At 45.9% G+C, this 14,854-nt stretch overlaps 1 long non-coding RNA gene across 2 annotated transcripts in view; it reads right to left on the reverse strand.

Annotated features, from left to right (window-relative positions):
* Positions 1 to 425: 425 nt before the first annotated feature.
* LOC133274997 (uncharacterized) overlaps positions 426 to 14,854 on the reverse strand; it is a 170,031-nt gene continuing 155,602 nt past the window's right edge. Inside the window, exons 2-3 of one of the 2 annotated variants that reach the window (XR_009745359.1) lie at positions 12,393 to 12,571; positions 426 to 1,809 (exon numbers count right to left, since the gene is read on the reverse strand). This is a non-coding gene — a long non-coding RNA (uncharacterized LOC133274997). Of the gene's footprint in view, positions 1,810 to 7,754; positions 7,954 to 12,392; positions 12,572 to 14,854 lie in introns of those variants that run through there. The other variant, XR_009745358.1, reaches the window with a different exon arrangement.

A 14,854-nucleotide genomic window follows, 5' to 3' on the forward strand; every position in this document is an offset into this window, starting at 1 on the left:
GGGGTTGTTTGTCTGGTTTTAAGCAAATTAAGTCACTTTTTGGGGAGGGAAACGAAAGGCCCCTACAGCACCAGCCCCCACGCTGTCAGTCACCGACCTACAGCAGGGAGATGGAATTTGGCACTTGTCCCAGTGGTTTAGCTCCAGGTTAGCACTGAGGGGAAGCAGTTACAGTAGATATGAAAAGCCTCATCCCTCCTCTGCACCCTGCTTTGTACTGTCGGGCTCTGGTGTTATCTTCTGCCTGTGCCACCTCTGGCAAATGCAGACAGTGCCACTAAATGGGCTTGGTGCATACCAGGACGCAGCAGAGAGAAACTTGCCAAATGCATTGCCCCATGACATCACTTGAGCTTTTGTTTGTGTCTCAATGGTGAGAAAGGAAAAGAAAAAAGTCTGGGGGGAGGAATTTGACTTGGAGCAGCTCTCTCTAACCATTTATTTACCTTGCGTGCATGCTTTACGCTCTTACTCATGGGTTACAGTCATGGGTGCACATAAGGTCTTGAGGGTCCTCAGCAGTAATCCCTTGACAGAGGAGCTGGCTCACGGCACGCTCAAGGCATTTTTGCTTCATTACTTTTCTCATCAGATGATAACACCATACAGTAACTTCACTGCTGCTTCTGGCAATTGCTGCACTTCCTTTCCCCACGCATCCCTGACGTACACATAGCATGGGAAACGCTCCTCTGTTTCAACACCCAGTTCAGCTCTAGGCCAGGCAGCTGGGGAGAGGACATAGGCAGAGCTGGGCATCAAGGAGCCACAGCACAGGGTGCAGACAGCCAACATCCTGCTGGAAGATGCCCAAGTGTCTGTGGCACTTGGAAGTGCACTGGACTGGAGCTCCACTATCAGTGGTGAACATCCTTTGATCCAGGCCTGCCTGGGGGTGTGAGCACTCAGCAGCACCCTGCTGCTCCGCAGGGATGTGAAGATGGGACCACTGTATTGCAGTCTGGAGAGGTGGAAAGCAAGGAGAGGCCAGGAGTGGGGAAGTAACTGGTCACGTAGTGAATTGCAGTGGTGTCAGGAAGGCAGTAACTCTAGCCGGCAAACAGAAAAGCAGAGCTACCTGCTCTGATTCAAAACAAACATAGTCTTGGCACTAGGGTGACATCCCACAGTGACTTTTATGGGCATTCTTCTTAGGCCATTTCCTCTCCCGCATTGCACTCCTTGCCTCCTATCCCACAGTGAAATGAGCTCCATCTGAGCCAATTTACCCCACTGGGCTGTGGTTACTCAGCATTTTCTGGCAATGCCCTCACCACAGCTTGGCCCTTCTGCCCCAGCTCAAATCATCTGGTTTGGACACCAGATAGAGGATGGGCACCACATAACTTTACAGACCTATTCATTGCACCTCCTTTTACAAGAAAAGAAGAGAAATGGGCAAGATTTGCCTGACCTGGTTTAGACACTGACCTGGGGAGGGGATGACTCATAGCTGTGCCTATATTTCCCCATATTCTCCTCCATAAAGGAAGCCTAGCGTGACTAGCTCAGATGGAGACATCTATGTTTAGTCAGATGAATCCCACCCAATGCGACTGCAGCTGCTGGAGGAACATGAGCTTTCCCATAATCGCTTCCCTTCCCCATAGTGTTGGGGCAGAGAGAATTACTTGAGCTGATGAGTCCTTGAAGGATTCCTCGAAAATTGCACAAAATCTGCTCGGAAGGATGTGTGTCTGCTTGCATCAGGCCTAAATGTGGTTCAGCGGGCTGCTGAGGTCCCAGGCAATAGGGTATTCAGAGGGCAACGCAATGCTGGAGTTATCATGCTCTCTGGTAGCAGGCAGCCTGAAAATGGGAAAAAGCAAAGACAGTAACAGAAGGAGCATCCAAGCCATCTCCTGGGTTTGGACAGCTACTAAGTTGGCCACATCCCAAGAGAAACAACTTCCACTCTGTCCCCTGGCTCCTACCCTTACCTCCGCCTTCCTCCTTTCCCTCTGCTCTCTTCAGTCATTTCCCTCCTGAATAGAAACTTTTGGGAGGCTTATTTCCTTGCACCTGTTTCAGCTGTGATGTAACTGCGGTAATAACTCAACCACTGTTGGATGGAAGGTTGCAGTCACGTCTTGGTCCCTTTTTTACATTTTATTGAGTTACGGTTATATTTAGAGATGGGCCCAGGTCAGAGCTGCGCAAGAGGAGCGCTCCCACGGTCTGGGAAGGTCTGCGCTGGGAGTCAGACCCCTTCATCTCGGCTGGCCTTCCTCTTGCTAAAGCGTGGATCCAAAACCCAAGGTGCAAAGCTGGAGAAGTTCACGCGTAAGCTGAAGTGCGGATCCTGGAGGTGAGGCGGGTCTGCGGTTGTGGTGGGATGAAGCAAAGTGCAAAGGCTTAAATCCTGCCACAGCATGAAATACCTTCCTTCACGCTTGATGGGAAAGTCATTAAGGAAGGCTGGGAAAGCCAGGTGCTGCCTTCCCTTCCAGAAGTAGTAAATGAGAGAACACAGATCAAAGATAACAGCAGTAGTATAGGACTCTGTCCTATGGATATTGCCTAGGTGGCCTTAATCCCTCTGCGCGTTTTTAGGTCTCGCGTCCTTCACTTCAGAGAAAACCACATTTCTGGACCTGTTGTTTGATATGACTGGATGCTTTCTTCAAAGTCATGTTTTGACCTCCCAGGGTTGAAGATGAGCCTGTTATGACCAACTGACAGTAGCTGCTGTGCTCCACAGGCCAGTCAAGAAGAGCCGGCATTGAGCATTAAGGCTTCAGTTAGACTAACGCAGCACAGTCCTCTGAAAGGGAAGCTGTTCTGTGCCATGGGTAAAGACCAGAAGACACCAAAGCAGCAAACTGGCTAATGCAATGTGCACAAGTAATTCTGGCAGGTGATTTAAGACCTCAGGGAGGTGGCAATCACGGGCAAGTCCAAAGGGCAGAGACCTTACACAAGCATTTACCCCATCTATTTCCAGTGCTTCAGAAGAAGGTGAAGAAAATACAGTGATACCCTACAACACACTGCTTGTTTTGCATCGGACAAGAAAAGTCTCTGCCCTGTTGTGGCCCAAAATCTTAAAGCTGAAGGCTGGGCATTGTCACTGTCTCAGTGCAGAGCTGCAGCAATGAGCAGACTGCAGGAAATGCAGATTGCTTTGTTTCCACCACCATGCCAGAAAGGCACAGGAATGAGAATTGAGAGATTATAATCCCCAAACAAACTTTACATGCTCATGACGGAGAGTTTCTCTCCTACGGTGGATTCAGGCATGTCTGTTAAGGTAACCCCCTGAGGTGATTTTACCATCTCCTGCCTGGTCAGCATAACCCACCGATAGGAAGTAAGGCCTCATGATACAGCTGAGTTAGAGTAACTTCAGTGTCTCCTCACTGCAATGAGGATCCAGTGTTACAAAGACTTACCCAACTTTGCCTTCGAAAAGCTGACTGGGTGGCACTTTAACCCTTTCATGACAGAAAGGCTTTTATTTTCCCAGGCACCGTCTCAGTGGTCCTCCCCAACGTTTCTATGTTCTTGCTAAGATCTGGACACCCAGTGAGACCACCACCTCATGCTGCAGCCCAGGGCTGCTCCTGCCCATGCTTCTGCCATCCCCAGATCTCATCATCTGCTTCTAGGTTCCTGGAGTCAGCTGAGCCCTCTTAGCCCCATTGAACCAGCAGCTATTGTGGAGGTAGTTACCGTAATGACCCCATAATCCTGTTTTTCCAAGGCAGAATCTCCTGTCCTGTAGGTACTGCGTGAACGCTTTGTTCCCAGATGTATTACTTTTCATTTAGCTAAATTAAAACACATTTTCTTGGATTGTGACCATTCAGCCAGCAATTCCGATCCCTCTGTAACAGTAAACTATCCTCGCCATTATTTACTGTGCTGCAGGTGGACAGACTGAAACACTAGCTCTGCACAGGCTGCCCTGTTCAGCTCAATGGACTGTTGATGCTGTACAATAATGATAACTATTCCGGTGTCCAGGGAAAAGATTATTTCATGGCTGACTCTTTCAGCTGAAATATTCAGCTCTTCTGAGATTTGGGAGCACATTTGGGAGCGCTGAAGGAGTAGCATCTTTTTCTCCACAGCCTGTCTCATCGCTGCATGATAACAGCCTCCTGCTGCCTCCCCCTCTCCATTTCCTCTGGATGTGGAAAATCACAGATAAGAAAGAGAGAGAGAAGGAAAACAGATTTACTTCATTAGTTTATGCTTCGAGTCATGCAATGACAGAGCTGCTGAACTGACATCAACCCCTTCCCTGTCTGCCTCACCACAGCTGCATCCTACCCCGAGCCACGTCCTGTGGCCAAATGGGAAACTGGGGCACAGGAAAGATAAAAAGTCAAACTGTCACCTTCCATAACGCACACAAACTGCTGAGGTGAAGTTTTCTTTGCAGCGTAACAGCTCCTGGTACAATGTAGGCAGGTAGAGGCCTAGAAGAGCTCTCCAGGGCAATTTTAATGCCCTAAAGCAACTACAAACAAACGATGCACATTTATTGGATAAGTACTTCTCTCTTTTTGGCTCGCTCTCTATATCCACAGCGTATTTAACATGACAAATACTCTTCCCATGCAGCTCCAGGAAGGTCAGTGAACTTATCCTAGGAACGAGTTTGACTTCATTTAGGGCAGAGCAAACCATCAAAGCCATTCCTGCTAACAGCTCTGGCTCAAGTGTGCAGGCATACCAGGTCTTCCACCCTCCCTGTGCTGCATGGCCTGAATGCATAGCAGCCTCCTGAGGAGATGACATGGCTTTTGAGATCTCCTGCGTTATGGCACAAATCAGGACAGTAAAACAAACCTAAGTGACCTGTGAAAGGTCAGATCCTTTTTCTGCTCCCAGGGTAGGATGAGCCACTGGGTCAGAGAACTTGCCCTCGGTTACAGCACGTTAAGCAACTTTCCAGGAAAATCTCTTTCCTTTGACCACATCTAAACCATAGCTTTAGTAAGAACCATGCAGCCTTGTAGAATGGGCTTTAAAAGCAGACCACACTGCATTCGCTTGGCTACAGAGATGCATCATATAATAGTGGTGTGTGTGGCTTACCACCTCGTCTCTTATCCCTCCGTTTATTGAATCAGAGGGTGGTGTCGTCATAGCACATGCTGCGAAGGCCACCAGGCCACACACACGTACCTTTCTTGTGCACACTGCCTAAATCCCATTGATCAATGACTTCCTGCATGGTTACTGGAATGCTGTGGGAAGAGGAACATAAAATTCCCTGCTCTCATTTAGCCCTCCTGTCAAAGCTAGAGAAGTCCTGGCCCAGCTTCAGCTACAAAAACATATGAAATATATCAGCTGAGGCTGAACGGAATAGAAACCGATGGCCAGTCCGGATATTGCTGCTATTGCACTGAGAAGGTTTCCTTCCGAAGCCAGTGCAGATGATTCATTCAAGAGCCCAGGTGCTCAGGCAATCGCCAGGTACTATGGTAAAGGGGGACAAAGCCAGGCTAAAGGTAAATCAGTATAAATCTACTACCTCTAGGCATAACTTCTCAATGGTTAAAACACCACAAGAATGGTAAAAAGCATGATTTGTTTTCCAGCATTTATACTTTTGTCTTCTTTTCATGGCTTCATCTTGGGCACTCGCAGTACAGTGGAAGCCCTATATTGCAAAGGACTTCCAGATTTTCATATCTGGCTTATTTCAAACAAGAATGAAATACAAAGAAGTTCACATGCTCCTAATGGGGGCCTGATTAAAAACAAAAGACCCAATGGAACGACTAATAGTTATTGATTGCTTCAGCTCTATGGGACTTTAAAGCAACTCAAGTGAAGAAGCTAGATGGCTAATTGCCTTCAGAAAAACAGGTTCTTTATCACACACAAACCTGAGTGCACAAAATGGGGACATGAAGAAACATAACTTACACATACATGAAGCCCTCACGAGAAATACGCAATTCTGAGAAATGGCTGGTGAAACTTTCACTGAATCAGACTCCACAACAAACAGACAGTTTCTTGTTTCCCTTTCCAGACAGTTTCAAAGTTGGATTTTCCACTTCACATCAAGCATCATTTGCATGGAAACAACTGCAGGGAGCTGTTAACTAGGAAAAGAAGAAATCAACAATTTCTGTTGTGAATGTAAAGTACAAATAACGACAGAAACGCCTATGTAGATCTAAAAATCAGTAAAATACTTTGTAATGATAGTTTTAAACAAAATTTTCTTGCGTCTTTCTTTCACTCAGAAGCTCATACAATTAAGTTCTAGTCTTATTTGGCTAGAAATATTTGTTAAAAGGCAAAATCTTATTCTACAGCTGGCTTAGTTATTCATGTGTATTGCAGCAGCATGTGCATCATCGTGCTAGGAAGAATCCTAGTCTGAAACTAGGTTAAAACATCAGGAGAAAAGCTTGAAAAAGTTAAATCAATCAGTGGTGTTTACTTGTTTGTATAATCAAAGCATTGAAACTTATGTCAAAGGTATCCTCTTCACATAGAAGCATGCAGGAATGCCAGGGTGGGGATGAAGAAACAAAAATACTCAAGCAACAGAGATTTTTGACACTAAAGATGGCAGAAAATAGTGGGTCTGTGTTGGCTGGCATGAAGCTGATGGTGATTGTGTTGCTGAACACATGTTGCAGCACAAGGAGTTGGTGGGTTACCCTGTATCTCAGACCAAGGGGCTTGGAGATTCCTGGTTGTATCTTCTGGATGATTTTACATTAGCAACAAAAGGCAAGTAGAGAGAAATCTCAAATTTGGCACAACAAAATGAATTAAGCTGATCTGAGAACTAACTCAAAGAATTAATAATTTTTTTTTTAGATGCTCACATATTAGTAATGTTGGGGCAACTGGGAAAGGGAAATGAGATTTAAAAATGGCATTAGCCTGGCTGAAAAACCTCCAACAGCAGGATGTTATAGTCTCATCAGGAACAGAAGAAGCAGTAAGGCAAATGTGTTCTCTGAGCCATTGCCTTCCAAGGCCTCACTGACAGCAGAGAATCTTGAATTGGGTGACTTCTCTTACAGAGAAACCCCAAGAGAAAATACAGCAAACTCTCAGGATCACTTGGCCACGGAAAAGAAAAGGCTGATTTATTCCTTAAGCAGTTATCTTTTACACAGAAAAGAGGACAAAGTATGTTGGTTGTTACAGGTGATATGGGTTTGAGAGAAACATTTATGACGTCCCATTAATACAGTGGTGAACAGTCTAGAGTTTCTAAATCTAGCAGATAATACTTACACAGCAACTGTACACAGAAGGAGATGACCTTACTATGGACCTCAACAGCTGATTGATTCTTGAGCTGGAAGTAGCTGTGATTACATTCTGTATGGGCCAAGAGAGGAGATTTGCAAGTAGTAATTAATAAACCAGTGGTTGTATCAAAGAAGTTTCCCAAAGTTTCTGAAAACTACAAGCCAAATTAGTTAGGATGCAAAATCTGAATGCAAGAAATTTGAATGCAAGTTGTGTAGGCATAATAAAAATTAAAGACAAATAGCTAGTCAAGCCCCCTCCCTCCATAATCAAGCTTGTAGCTTAAGCTAAAACCTTATCCAAATTCAGCATCAACTGGAAATTACTAACCAAACAGGTAATAAAGAAAGGAGAAAAAGCAAAGGATATTGATGGCATTTTGAAATGCAGAAACGTAGAAGGAAGGCCTTGATGGAAAGAGTCTTTCAGTGGGGAAAATATTTAGACTCCCCAGATTTAAGAAGAACAAGGAGTTTAAAAAACAGATTAAAAGCAAAAGATAATGCCAGCAATGACAGACAGAAATTGCAAAACTGGTAGTAATGTTGATGCAGAAAAGGCTGAAATAGTTACCTATTAATTCTGCAAGTAGGAGAGGGGTGGAAAGGAATTTATTTTGGATAAGGTGGCAAGCTATCTTCCAGTGCATTAGGAAATAGCTTCTTAAATTCAGCAGTGTCGTCTTCTGCCTGAGAGCTGTGCCAAGCCTTCCTGCAAAGAGCAATACCGGTCTGTAATGCATGGTTGGGCTGTTGGTAAGCTGAGAACCCCAGGGCCATATCCCTCTGACCTCGGCTGGGAGCGGGATGTGGGATGGAGGAGAAAGGGGGTGGAGGCAAAAAGGGGCACTGCAGCCTTGCTCTCTGGCCCTGGACCGCTGGCTGTGGCTGCAAGCTGTGACTGCCAAGGGAGTGTTAAAAATCTGCCAAAAAGCCACACAATAAATGGCAAAACTGCATCTGAGTGAGAAACTTTCAGAGAGGAGTTTATTCCTGTCATCACAAAGGAGATTCAGAGGCACCTTGATTTCTGTGTGAAGGATGGAAACAGTCCCTGCTAAATCTTTCTCCAGGTAGCAGAGAAAGCCATTACAAGAGTTCAAGGAGGAGAACTCAAACCAGACCAAATGAGAGAGCTGGCACAAAGTGTTAGGAGTGAGGGTGAATAAATTACTTAAAGAGGTAGTGGATGGCTCTGTTTCCTGATGTTTTCATTGGCTTTGGTGAGGAGAGATTTCTCACCACCAACTGCAGTCAGCTGAGTCACTCAGCCAGTCTCTTTAACCTCTCCCTGGTCCATGGAGAAAGATAAAAACTCCTGCAGGGGATGATTCAGTGCACCCAAATTAAGCATCTGCTTTGAATTGCCTTCCGAAAGCACCCATCTCTCTTCCACTCTTCCCCTGCCACCATTACAGAGGAATTCCAGGGAGACAAGGTGTGTGCCAGGTAAGGGACTGGGGAGCACAGAGGTCCTACCTATCCCCTATGGACAAATCAGTGCAATAGGTTCTCTCTTAGGGTTAGGAGTCAGGCACCGGTGCAAATGATGCATACGTGCAGATCCAGCAATGACCTATAAAATTCAGACCCTGAATAGAGCACTTGCCCCACACAGGTGACAAAAAAGCATAGGGTTGAATACATTTATAAAGTACTTGTTCAGTATTACAGACAGGCAACTAAACCAACTCCCAGTTTCCTCATAGCTCACAAATGGCTCCTATCATAGACAAAGTGAAAAGTCCTAAAGCTATCAGTACCCACAGTAAAGAGTCTTCTAATCACTATAGCAGAGAGAATTTTTGCACCAAAAATCTTGAGTTGAACACAGCAAGGTCTACCTGCAGGTACTTGTACCAGGTCAAAAATGGACTGTGGATTTGTCTGTGTTTTCTTTTGCTTTCAGAAGTGAAGCAAAAATACATGGTTTTTTTTTCTCTTATTAGCTCTCCACCAGGAATGGTCATTTTTGTCCACCTCTGCAAACACCTGTATTTCTTCCTTTAGATTGTTTGCCAGATGCCTTTTAATTTATTCCTCCTGTTAAAGTGCCATTTACCAGGTGTCTTCTTCAAAACTGCTTGCTAGAGATTTGCAATCCATCACTGAGGCTGGTGAAGGAGTCACAAGAGGGCAGCTTCCCAGCTACTGACTGCCCAGGTAAAGCCTGAAAACCTTAGCGGGCCACACAGAGTATGAGCCACACTGAGGAGCTTGGGTGTCTGTGGCTCACATGGAGTGGAAGTGAGCCCAGATACTTCAAGTTGTAGATTGTTTTCTGTAATGAACACCTGCACATCGCAGTCAGGAGGCGCCCGTTTTACGTGTAGTGCTTGGAAAGGTGGCCCTGCTCATTCCTTTCCTCCAGTCTACACTCACTGCTTGTAAATCTCCTTTTCTTGAGTTGCACTTTACTAGTATGAAGTATGCAGCTAAAGGTGAATGGCTTTGTCTCCATGCTAAAATCTCCCTGATTTTACTCCGATCCATTTCTATACTGGTTGAGCTAAACCACAGAAAACTCCAGTGGGAACACTTCTTCTTTGGCTGATTTTTGCTTAGCCCATCCAGATTCCCAGCCAATTAGAGCTACACTGAAATAAGCATAGTGTAAATCCACGCTAAGAGATTGCAATTGGAGATTGCTCTCCTTCAACTAAAGTGGTTTACTGGACTAGAAATGGTCATTCATGGGAAAAAAAAAAAGCAATGTATTCCTATGTACACACAGAGCGGAGAGCTGCAAAAACATTTTGTCTCTCATTCTTAGTCCCTCATTAAAGGCCACACATTGATTATTTATTTCTTTCTAATTTAGCAACAGCAGTAATAGAAATTGCCTCTTTGACCCAAGGCAGTTGCCAAACGTTTAGTTCAGAACCAATTTCAGTGCTACTGTAATCCCCTGAACTGGAGAGCTGGAGCAGAAGTAAAGCTGAGCCAACCTGAAACTGTAGCTGTGCGAATGGCGCCAATCTAATTAAGTTATGAAAAACTGTCCCTCTGGAGATGAGTCTCCTGCAGCTCACAAGCAGAAAGGTGGAGAACATGTGAATCTGGCCACAAGCCTCAGCTGTTGACAACCCAACTTACAAAGCATCTGTACACATGCCCTTTGGGAAGAAAGATAAGTGGTACTCGGGGGAACCACACATTTGGTTAACTCTTTGTTCCGTACTCATCCAGGCAAGGAGAAAATGTTTCACATTATGCTGAATACCATCTCAGATTCTGGCAGGATTACTTGTCAATATTATTGCAGCCTCTTCAGTTACAGTGCTTCAGCAATAAAGTAGTTAGACTGGCTTTGAAATACAGAAATTCAGGCAATACAATCGCGCTATGAAAGAGTGCTCATTAGCCTTTGGCTGACCTTGAAAAATTGCGTTTCTCTCCAATTCTTCCACAAATTGCTTTAAGGAGACCTCCTTAGCTCTACCAAGTCACAAGGTTCGACTGTGTGACTCATGGTTTTTAGCCACTCTCTCACGATCACAAGGCATGCTTGCCTTTTACACGCAGCCACAATTGCTACAAGGATACATAAAAATGCACCGACGGCCTTATTAATAGTGGCATGTTCTTATTTGTTTGGGACTTTTTTTTCCAACCTCAAAAGTTTCATAATGAAACAGTTGGTCTTATAAAAAGTGTCACTCATCAAGTCAAATTTTATGGCTAGGTCACTGTAAGGACTTCGTCAGACTGTGACTGGGCACAATAAAGTTTTGTAGATGTGGAAGCTGAATTAAGTGTAATCAGATACGTCTGGGGGCATAAGCTGGCTCTCAAAGGGATGCGTTCTCTTGTTTGAGACAAATAGCATCACTACGTTTCCTCCAGTATCTGACCGTTGCTGGACACAGGCCATCAAATATGTTGAACCAGTAGGTCGCCCCATATCCTGAGTCTATACCTCTGCTATCAACAGCCCCTGCAGCTGCAGAGGAGCCCTCCAGCACTGCCCTTGGACAAAGGAGGAAAGCTCAGCTCGAGGTGCTCCTTGCCCCAGTGTAACAACTTTCGACACCTTCATGGTGAAGGTCTCGGATGTACATGTACTGTCTTCAGCAGAACTTGGCACCGCCATGCAACACCTGAAATGATTACCTGCCTGCAGTGATGCTGGAGCCAAAGGCTGCTCAGCTATTCTGTTTCTCTTGCACAGCAGATGATGGGACAGAGCAGTGTCGGAGATAAGGAAAAGCCTTGCCTGAAGGAACTGTGGCTTCAGTGGCACAGCTCACCCAAGGAGCTGGAGCCTGTCTGAGGAGCTCACCACAGCTGGCACAGATCATGCCACATCTGCAATGCCACGGCCGCAGTGCTGTTAATCAGCACCACTGCTGAGAACAGCCTCTCTCCATTGGCATCGCACTGCTCACCTCTCCCCACTGGAGGATCACTGTCAGCATCCCTGCAGGAGTGGTCCCTCTTCCATGTACTCAGGCTATGCAGGAGCGTATGCTGGTGGATGAAGCAGATGCACAGGTCTAATTCCACCCAAAAGAGGGCAGTGGTGCTTGCGGATACACAGGCACACAGGGAAGACAGTAGTTCACTCTCCAGCTGCTCGACTTTCCTAACCAGCTGACAGAAACTCTCCCCAGCTCTTGGCACAGGCAGAGCAGTCCACAGAGCTCTCTCTTTCACACACTCTTAGTTAGCCTCTGCTCTCACTTCCTCTCTTTGACTCATTAGCTGTTTTACCATCATTTCTCTTGAAATTCAATGGAAGAAGTCACATGAACCCATCCATGCCAGTGCTGAGTGCCCTGTACCAGGTGCCTCTGTGTCACCCCCATCTATCAGTTACTTGGCTGCCAGCTGGTACATGTCTTCTGCAGAAGCAGCTTTTCAGATGAGCTGTGGCTTGGGCGTAGCCGGGAATGGAAAATTGGATGGACCGCAGTTGATGGCAATCAGGCAATGTTCAGAAGCTTGATGTCACAGGAAACCACTGATACTGCAAATAATTCAGGGCAATTAAAAAAATCCCCAATACACTGACTGTTTCCCCCCTGTTCCAGGGGCTATGTATTTTCCAGTAGTGTGCTTGCCCAATGCCTATGCTCTCACCTTCAGCAGGTGCCGTTCACAAAACAGCATGATCCAACCCGAGTACCCACCGTTAACGCTTGTACTTACCATGGTCCTCCCTCAGCCACAGGGCTGTGTGGGTTTCCATGGTTGAAAGCCAGCACAGGTCACAGCCTTGAAGTGTGGAGAGACGCTTGCTTTATTTCCCAGCATCAGAGGGTTTCTCAACCTGGCAACTTCTGCTGTCTTGAGGTTGTTCAGTTAATGCTGTTTTCTTGGCTCCCACACTAAAAACACCAGACATAATAGCAGCAGCCAAGGTATTAACAACAAAAACAGCAGCAAAGACAATAGCAACACAAGTGTAGCTCATAAGCTTAGCTTTGTTTAATGGTACAGGATCTGCACAGCTCCTGGGAGCTAGACCCAGAGCAGAAACTGCAGCCAACTTTCCCTCCTCTACTGCTCTTGATGGTTGGGAATGACCCTTCTCCAGACCAGAACAGCCTTTACTCCTGAGTGAAATGAAACAGTGGCCCCAGCTCGCCGTGGCAAACATGGGCCTGGAGGTCTGGTTTCTTACACAAGCATGTTTGTACAGAATTTTTTGCTGTAGATGTTGCCTTTACACAGGCTGGGTTGATAGCATTGCACATACGCTATCTGACAGGATAGCATATGCTATCCTGTGCCTCCACGTGGCATTATGCCCCTTCACTGGGTTTCCAGACAGGAAGAGATTACTCTGCCACTGCCTGTGCCAACAGGTTGAAGGCTCTGTGTTAGAAGAAACCTAAAGTTCTCCTTCAGGTTAAATGCTGAGACCAGCCCTCCTGGGTGGGAAAAGCCTCGTTAGGGGACAGAGAACTGATAGAGGACCCAATAGTGCAGGGTCAGGTCCTTCAATCACAGATGCACCTGCCCGGAAATGATCTGATTGTAGTGCATGTAACCCACTTGTTTCTTCAACACCTAAGTAATGCCTTTACAGGGCGAAATCCATGTAAGTAGACTTAGCATGGGCTTGTGGCACTTCTGGGGTACCTGGCAGAACCTCAGGCATTGGCTTGGGCTGGGATATGCCCTCTGCTGGCACGTATAAGGACACCCTAAGGCATTTAAAATGTGACACTATTCTTGCATTTGAGCTAGTTTGTCATCAAAGTAAAAAGCAAAGGTTTATCCCACTTCCTGCACAACCCCTCCTCTCCTGAGGCTGCCTGGACACACATCTTTCTAAGTTAAACACTACAAATGTATTTGTCTCTTCAAGGGGAAAACCAGGCTTGTACCCTCAGAGCAAGACCTAATGCCCTTAGTGGCACACGGTGCAGACAGCTGAGGGGGTACCTCTGCTCAGTGTGGATCAGTATGGTTAAGACTAGTGTGACTCTTGAAAGAAAAGCCAGATTACTAGTACTGCACCCAATACAAGAAGTCCTGGTCCCCAGTGGCTCTGAGTTACTCCAGGCTTTGGAGCTGGTGGTGGAGTCAGTAACTCAGGCATCCATTGCATGATGATCTGCTCTCAAATGCATGTTCTACTTGGTGGCATTTACCAATAGGCATTTGCAGGTATAACTTCAGTTTGGCCTGCAGCTTTAAGATTTCTATAGGCAAAACCCTGTTTGCTTTTATTTCAGATTGTTAAGTGCATATGGTTAGGTGCAATTACTCTCCACTGAGGTGACAGAACCAGGGCTAGGAGCCTCATAAAAAGTACAATGCCATAAGGAAAACCTGGGCCTTCTTTGCCAAAGTTAGTGTAATGAGCGTTAGAAGATGAGCAATGTCAGTATTACTGCATTTGGGAAAATGCAAATATGAAATTCTTTCCCAGTGAATAGTGACAATACCGTGCTATGTAGAAATGTGGGGAATTAGGCAGTGTCATCCCATGTGATTTGTACATACTTTAGAGGGAATTAAATCCTTGTGAACCTATCCAGCTTTACAGATGTTGAGGCCTGATTTGGCTTGCTGATGTGCCAGTTTTACATGGAGGCAAATCCACTGAGACCTGTGGAGTCATTAAACACTGACAGAAGAAAGCGGAGACTCAGATGCTGCCACCCTACTTACCATGCCAAGAAACAGCATGCATTTCCCAAACATTTCATCCATTGAGCAATAGTAGCAGCACTGACAAGGTCTTCTGTGATCTGCTTTGCCCATCGCCTTACCCATGAGTCCAGGGTGGGACCACCTCCAGGATTAATAGGTCAGCAGTTTATCTGGACCTATTCTGGTTTGGGCCTCCTTGAAGCATTACAAGGATGTCAGTATCTGTGTTCTGCCATTTGCACATCATCACAGCTCACAGGCTTTAAAAGGTCCTTTGCCATACCATTTGGTGCCCAGATTTCCCTTCCCTCTTAAATTACTGTCATATACTGCAACCACTTTAATGCTGAAGCTAATGCAGCACCCTCTCTGCTGAAAGGCTCCGTTTCCGGTATCCTAATTGTGATATACCCCATCATAATCATTATCACCCCCGTTGAGGGATTGCCTTCCCACCGCATATTGGGCCGTATGTTCTGGTCTACAGTGGTGGTACACCCCCGACC

The sequence above is a fragment of the Pezoporus flaviventris genome, unplaced genomic scaffold (assembly GCF_033815535.1).
Source record: "Pezoporus flaviventris isolate CSIRO_AGI_PZ_B2104156 unplaced genomic scaffold, CSIRO_AGI_Pfla_v1 ptg000037l, whole genome shotgun sequence".
Taxonomy (NCBI): domain Eukaryota; kingdom Metazoa; phylum Chordata; class Aves; order Psittaciformes; family Psittacidae; genus Pezoporus; species Pezoporus flaviventris.